Source organism: Sminthopsis crassicaudata, chromosome 5 (assembly GCF_048593235.1).
Source record: "Sminthopsis crassicaudata isolate SCR6 chromosome 5, ASM4859323v1, whole genome shotgun sequence".
Taxonomy (NCBI): domain Eukaryota; kingdom Metazoa; phylum Chordata; class Mammalia; order Dasyuromorphia; family Dasyuridae; genus Sminthopsis; species Sminthopsis crassicaudata.
The window spans coordinates 146014236-146022646 of NC_133621.1; positions in this window are offsets into that span (position 1 = coordinate 146014236).

Consider the following 8411-nt stretch of genomic DNA (forward strand, 5'->3'; position numbering starts at 1 on the left):
AGAATAGATAATGAAGAAACAAAATTATAACTCTACAAATGATATAATGGAATATTTGGAGAATACGGCTTGATGGCACAGTGAATAGAGCACTGGCCCTGAAGTCAAGGGGACCTGAGTTCAAATTCAACTTCAGACTTACTAACTGTGTGACTCTAGGCAAGTCACAATCTCAACTGCTTCACTAAAATAAAGAAAGAAAGAATCAACTAAAATATTAGTTGAAATAACCAGTAACTTTAGCAAAATTGTAAGATATAGACTCACGTAAGCATCATTACTATACAACAAAACCCAACAGCAAGAGATAAAAATATATATTGCATTTAAAGTAGGCAAAGGAACCTAAAACTATGAATATTAAAAATTATCTTTAGATATTACTGAAGGAAAATAAGATATTATTCAAAGTCTCAAAAAAAAGGAAATTATTTTGTACACATTCTCTCAATCTATCATTTTATGATGTAAATTATTCTATGGTCAATTAGATAAATTTTCTAAGAATTTGCTATTATTCTAATTTCCTAAGCATGATAATGACTGTCCTTTGAAGAATATGATTGATATGTAGTTCTAGGTTTGTCACTCAGTGATATTTTTTAATTTTATTTATAGGTTTTTCCATTAGAAAAATTCTCTAAAGTTTCTAATTGAAACAGATTTTTCTGGAGCGTTCAAAGTTATTAAAAATGTGCCAAAATTCAACTGTAAGAGATAATCACTTTTTATCTTGTACTGGTCATGAAATCTCAGATTATTTGATTGGGAACCCTCCCCGTGTCCCTTTTTTTTCTAACTAGAAGTAAATATCATTCCAAAGGATTATGGATTGTGTACAGCCAGTTCCAATGAGTAGAGAAGAATAAAAAGGCTGAAATTACCCAGTTTCATGAAAAATATAAAATTTATACAAAAACAAACATTTATTTATCTCTTTTTTTAAAAAGTAGACTTAGGACCTTAGACAACTTAATAAATTCTATTCAGTTCTCCCAAATAACTACCTTTTGTTTCAAGGGACAACTTAAAGAATTTAATGAGAATGTAAAAATTCTTTTTGATCTCCTACTTTGAAAGTCTCTGAATTCAGTTTGGGGAAGGGTTTCTGTCCCATACAAGAGATAGAGTTTAGAGTTTTTCATGTAATAGGAGGTAAACCATTTGGAAACTATTACATATATCATCTCACTTTGGCATTTGAGTAAAAAATGGATTGAAATAGAAAGAGACCTAAACTAGAGAGATCATTTAAAAAGCTATGGCAACAATCCAATCGATCATTAAGCATTTATAAATGCCTATTATGTGCCAGGCACTGTGCTAATAAGCACTGGTTCTGCAAAAAGAAGTAAAAGGCAATCTCTACTCTCAATTTAGTGAAGGAGACAACAGGCACACATCTATAATTCAAACAGGCTACATACAGGAAAATACAAAGTAATTAACAAAGGGAGATGTTAGAATTAAGAGAAGTCAGAATAGGTTTCCTATAAAAGGTAGGAAATGAGTTGAGTCTTAAAGAATGCCAGGGAAGTCAAAAGGCAATGATGTTGAAGGTAGTGTTCCAGGAAGGGAAGACAGCCAGAGAAAATGCCCAGAGTCAAGATATGAAGCTTCTTGTTCACAGAACAATCAGCTGTCATTGGATCTAAGCACATGTGGAAAGAAGAAAGTAAAAAAGCTGCAAAGGTAAGAAGGTAAAGGGTTTTTAATGTTAAAGTGAGCTTTGTTTTTGATCCTGGAAACAACAGGGAGCTGCTAGAATTGGGGAGGGGGGAGGTATTGATTGTATCGATCTGACACTAAGAAAATCACTTTGGTGACATGATCTAAGTGAAATTCCATCCTGATTCTAATGTCATATTCATTGTGCCATGTAGTTTCACTATATCAAAATGGTGAGAGTGATTTAAAGTGTCAAAGTCTGTAAAGAAGTCAAGAAAATATAGACTAAGAAAAATCCATTGGATTTGTCAACTCAAGAGGCCATTAGTAATTTTGCAAAGGGAGATATGAGGGAATAGTAAGTTTAGAACCCAGGTTTTAAGGGGTTAAAAAGTGAGAGAAGAGAAAAGTGGAAGCACTTACTGCAGACATTCTTTTCAAGGTGTTTAGCCACAAAAACAAACGAAATATAGAACAGGATGCTAGTTATCAGGGATGAAATAAACAAGTGAGGGGGTTTTTTGAGAATGAGGGAAACAGGGGAGTGTTTGTAGACAATAGAGCATTATCCAATAGATGGAGAGAGACTGAAAAAAAAAAACAATTTAATAGATATGATAAAGGAAACAATATTGGTGGAGATGTAATAGAATAGGACTGTTTGAACAAATACAGAATTTAGACTTGGTAAGGAATAAAGATACTTCATTCTATAAGACAGGGTTAAAAAGAGAAGTAGAAGGCATCTGAAAGACAAATGATGGAGAAAGTAGAATAGGGAATTTGTGATAAATGGTCTCAATTTTTTTCTGTAAAATATGAGACAAGGTTTCCAACTAAGAAGATGGGCAGAAGAACCAAGAAATGTTTTAGAAGAGATGAAATAGTTTGGATGCACCTCTGTGGAAAGTGGAATAGCAAAATGGTATAACAGATTGTCACAAGCATCAAGGGTGCTGTGGAAGTTGTGTCACAAACTTATAGTCAGAGGCCCACTTGTGTAGTATATAAGGAGAGACCCATCTGTGGGAAGGAATATCTGTGGGAGCTGTATATCTTGAAGGGAGGCAAAATAGGTATCTCTACCTTGTTCTCCCTACAACCTTCTTTAAAAGAGATTTTTATTTGTGGAGAGGGCAATTAAGAGGTTGGGGGTCAGAAGCCATTCTATTCCCCTCCGAGTGAAGAGGTTACTAGAGAAGGATTATCAAGCTAGAGGTATGTTTATCTGCTCCCTTAAATGCTACTAGTCTAACAGATATTATCATGCTCCATGTAATTTTTGATCACTTTGTCAATACTTTGGGGGCAAAGAAACCTCTAGCTCTGTATCAAAGCCTTGATCTTTTTCCCACCAAATAACAATACCACAATGAACACAAATAGAAATAACAAAGAAATTCACTTATCCAAATAAACAGCAAAACAGAACTCAGAGAAGGTATATACTGGAGAATATATATCAGACAGTACAGAGTGAAGGAACTTTCCCATTGATATTGAAATGTCATTTCAATCGAAAGAGATCTTGATCTTCTCCAAGAGGATCTTATATTTGAAATGTCCACTAAAGTTAGCTGAGGATAGGGGAATGAAGGAGACTGCCAACTCCTCTCAGGTTTTCCTTCAGCAAACTACAATAGGGATTGGTATTTTCATTTTTGTCTCTTGAAGACAGAAGTCAGGTAGTCCAAAGTGATTTAATGATCAAAGAGTCCTAAAGAAATCTTCAAAACTTGACGAGTCCCAAATGGGAACTTAAAGGGAACTGTCCTTTGGAAAGTCCCAAAGTGGACTTGAAGCTTTAATAGTTCCAAAGAAGGCAAGAACTGAATATTTCTCTCCTCTCATCAACTCTATTTTACCCCTTACATAAGGCAGGGTATTTATCTCCACTAATATGGAGAGAATCCCATACCAATGAGCTGTGGTGCAGAGGTTACTTAGCTAAAAATGAAGAAGTGCCACAGACTAGATATATAGGATGAGCACAAGTGAAAAGTCAAGAATAAAAAAGTTCATGAGCCTGAATCACAAGATTATAGTACCCTCAACAGTAAATAGTATAACACTGGGAAATGAGTGTAAACTGTTATTTTTACCTTCTGAATCCAATTCTTCCTGTGCAACAAAAAATTCGGTTCTACACACATATATTGTATCTAGAATATACTGTAATATATTTAACATATATAAGACTGCTTGCCATCAGGGGGAAGGGGTTGGGGGAGGAAGGGAAAAAATCTGAATAGAAGTAAGTGCAAGGGATAATGTAAAAAATTACCCATGCATATGTACTGTCAAAAAAATTTTATAATTATAAAATAAAATTAAAATTAAAAAAAAACAGTAAATAGTATGTTCTTCAATTCAATAAACCTTTATGTGTCTATTATGTACTGAACACTGTGCTAAGCACTGAGGATACGAATAAGAGAGAGAAACACAGCCCCTGCTCTCAAGAAGTTTATAACCTAATGAAGGATAGCAACACACAAAAGGAAGTGGAAAAAAGAGAAAGGAAGAACAAAACTTCAGAGTGTAAAGGGGCCTTGTAAATAAGAATTTATATATATATTACATTATTGTATATTATATATAAATAAGAAAAAAAAACAGTCCCTGCCTACAAATAGCTCACAATCTAATAATAAAAGAAAATACAGAAAATGAAGCAGAAGAGCAGGAAGGGGTGAGGAAGTCAGCAGGAGATACCTGATACAGGGGACTGACAGTGTTATTGTTGGCTGAAACCAACTAGAGCAACTGATGGAAATGGAGAATTATATTGAAAATGTTCGACCCCCTTTACAAGAAAGCTTTGATTTTATCATATCCTTTTCGTGCATCTATCAAACATTCATTCCTATTAAATACACTAGAGAATATAGGAATAAATGGACTTTTCTTTAAAATAGTCAGTAGCATCTATTTAAAACCATCAGCAAGCATCATATGTAATGGAGATAAACTGGAACCATTCCCAATAAAATCACGGGTGAAACAAAATTGCCTACTATTACCATAACTATTCAATATTGTATTATAAATGCTAGCTTTGGTAATAAGAGAAGAAAAAGACATTGAAGGAATTAGAGTAGGTAATGAGGAAACCAAATTATCACTCTTTGCAGATGATATGATGGTATATTTAGAGAATCCTAAAGAATCAATTAAAAAATTAACAGAAATAATCCACAACTTTAGCAAAGTAAATCCAAATAAATAAATAAATCCACAAATATAAATAAATAAATACATGAAGTCCACATAAATCATCAGCATTTTTATACATCCCTAACAAAATCCAACAACAAGAGATACAAAGAAAAATCCCATTAAAAATAAGTTGATAGTATAAAATATTTGAGAATCTATCTGTCAAGAGAAAGTCAGGAACTATATGAGCAAAACTACAAAACACTTGCCACAAAAATGAAGTCAGATATAAACAACTGGAAAAATATCAAGTGTTCATGGATAGATCGAGCAAATATAATAAAGATGACAATAATCCCTAATTTGTTTATTTAGTGCTATACCAATCAAAGTCCTAAGAAACTATTTTACTGACCTAGAAAAAATAACAACAAAATTCATCTGGAAGAACAAAAGGTCAAGAATTTCAAGGGAATTAATGAAAAAAAAAATAATAATGAAGGTGGCCTAGATATGCCAGATCTAAAACTATATTATAAAGCAATAGTCATCAAAATCATTTGGAAAAGTTAGAAAAAGACCAAATTTAAAACCCCCAAAGGGGTTAAAAGGAAAAATCAATAATATTGAAAGTAAAAAACTATTGAATTAATAAATAAAACTAAGAGTTGGTTTTATGAAAAAGCCAATAAAATAGATAAACCTTTGGTAAATCTGATCAGAAAAAGGAAAGAGGAAAATCAAATTGTTAGTCTTAAAAATAAAAAGGGGGGTCTTTCCACCAATGAAGAGGAAATTAGAGAAATAATGAGTTACTTTGCCCAACTTTATGCCAATAAAATTGATAACTTAAGTGAAATGGATGACTACCTCCAAAAATATAGGCTTCCTAGATTAACAGAGGAGGAGGAAAACTGCTTAAATAGTCCCATTTCAGAAAAAGAAATAGAACAAGCTATTAATCAACTCCCCAGGAAAAAAATCTCCAGGACCAGATGGATTTACATGTGAATTCTACCAAACATTTAAAGAACAATTAGCCCCAATGTTATATAAACTATTTGAAAAAATAGGGGATGGAGTCCTACCAAACTCCTTTTATGGCACAGACATGGTACTAATACCTAAACCAGGTAGGTTGAAAACTGAGAAAGAAAACTATAGACCAATCTCCTTAATGAATATTGATGCTAAAATCTTAAATAAGATATTAGCAAAAAGACTTCAGAAAATCATCCCCAGGATAATCAAGTAGGATTTATACCAGGAATGCAGGGCTGGTTTAATATTAAGAAAACTATTAGTATAATTGACCATATTAATAATCAAATTAATAAAAATCATATGATCATCTCAATAGATGTAGAAAAAGCATTTGATAAAATACAACATCCATTCCTACTAAAAACACTTGAGAGTATAGGAATAAATGGACTATTCCTTAAAATAGTCAGGAGCACATATTTAAGACTGTCAGCAAGCATAATATGTAATGGAGATAAACTGGAACCTTTCCCAGTAAGATCAGGAGTGAAACAAGGTTGCCCACTATCACTATTACTATTCAATATTGTATTAGAAATGCTAGTCTTGGCAATAAGAGTTGAGAAAGAGATTAAAAGAATAAGAGTAGGTAATGAGGAAATCAAACTATCACTCTTTGCAGATGATATGATGGTATACTTAGAGAACCCCAGAGACCCTAATAAAAAGTTATTAGAAATAATTCACAACTTTAGCAAAGTTGCTGGATACAAAATAAATCCACATAAATCCTCAGTATTTTTATACATTGCCAAAAAAGTACAACAGCAAGAGATACAAAGAGAAATTCCATTCAAAACAACTGTGGAGAGTATAAAATATTTGGGAATCCATCTACCAAAGAAAAGTCAGGAATTATATGAGCAAAATTACAAAACACTTGCCACAAAAATAAAGTCAGATTTAAATAATTGGAAAGACATTAAGTGCTCTTGGATAGGCCGAGCGAATATAATAAAAATGACAATACTTCCCAAACTAATCTATTTATTTAGTGCTATGCCAATCAGACTCCCAAGAAACTATTTTAATGACCTAGGAAAAAATAACAACAAAATTCATATGGAAGAATAAAAGGTCAAGAATTTCAAGGGAATTAATGAAAAAAAAGTCAGATGAAGATGGTCTAGCTGTACCTGATCTAAAGTTATATTATAAAGCAGCAGTCATCAAAACCATTTGGTATTGGTTAAGAAATAGACTAGTTGATCAGTGGAACAGATTAGGTACACAGGACAAAATAGGGTACAACTACAGCAATCTAGTGTTTGACAAACCCAAAGATACCAACTTTTGGGATAAGAATTCATTATTTGAAAAAAAAAAACTGTTGGGAAAACTGGAAATTAGTATGGCAGAAATTAGATATGGACCCACACTTAACAACATATACCAAGATAAGATCAAAATGGGTCCATGATTTAGGCATAAAGAATGAGATCATAAATAGATTAGAGGAACAGTGGATAGTCTACCTCTCAGACCTGTGGAGGAGGAAGGAATTTATGACCAAAGGAGAACTAGAGATCATTATTGATCACAAAATAGAAGCTTTTGATTACATCAAATTAAAAGGCTTTTGTACAAACAAAACTAATGCAAACAAGATTAGAAGGGAAGTAACAAATTGGGAAAATATTTTTACAATTAAAGGTTCTGATAAAGGCCTCATTTCCAAAATATATAGAGAACTGATTTATAAGAAATCAAACCATTCTCCAATTGATAAATGGTCAAAGGATATGAACAGACAATTTTCAGATGATGAAATTGAAACTATTTCCACTCATATGAAAGTGTTCCAAATCACTACTGATCAGAGAAATGCAAATTAAGACAACTCTGAGATACCACTACATACCTATCAGATTGGCTAAGATGACAGGAATTAATAATGATGAATGTTGGAGGGGATGTGGGAAAACTGGGACACTGATGCATTGTTGGTGGAGTTGTGAAAGAATCCAGCCATTCTGGAGAGCAATTTGGAACTATGCCCAAAAAGTTATCAAACTGTGCATACCCTTTGATCCAGCAGCATTACTACTGGGCTTACATCCTAAAGAGATTTTAAAGAAGGGAAGGGGACCTGTATGTGCAAGAATGTTTGTGGCAGCCCTCTTTGTAGTGGTCAGAAATTGAGTAGATGCCCATCAATTAGAGAATGGATGAATAAATTGTGATATATGAATATTATGGAATATTATTGTTCTGTAAGAAATGACCAACAGGATGATTTCAGAAAGGCCTGGAGAGACTTACATGAACTGATGCTGAGTGAAATGAGCAGGACCAGGAGATCGTTGTATACTTCAACAACAATACTATATGATGATCAATTCTGATGGATGAGGCCCTCTCCAACAATGAGATGAGCCAAATCAGTTCCAATAGAGCAGTGATGAACTGAACCAGCTACACCCAGCGAAAGAATTCTGGGAGTTGACTGTGAACCACTACATAGAATTCCCAATCCTTCTATTTTTGTCTGCCTGCATTTTTTATTGCCTTCACAGGCTAATTGTACACTGTTTCAAAGT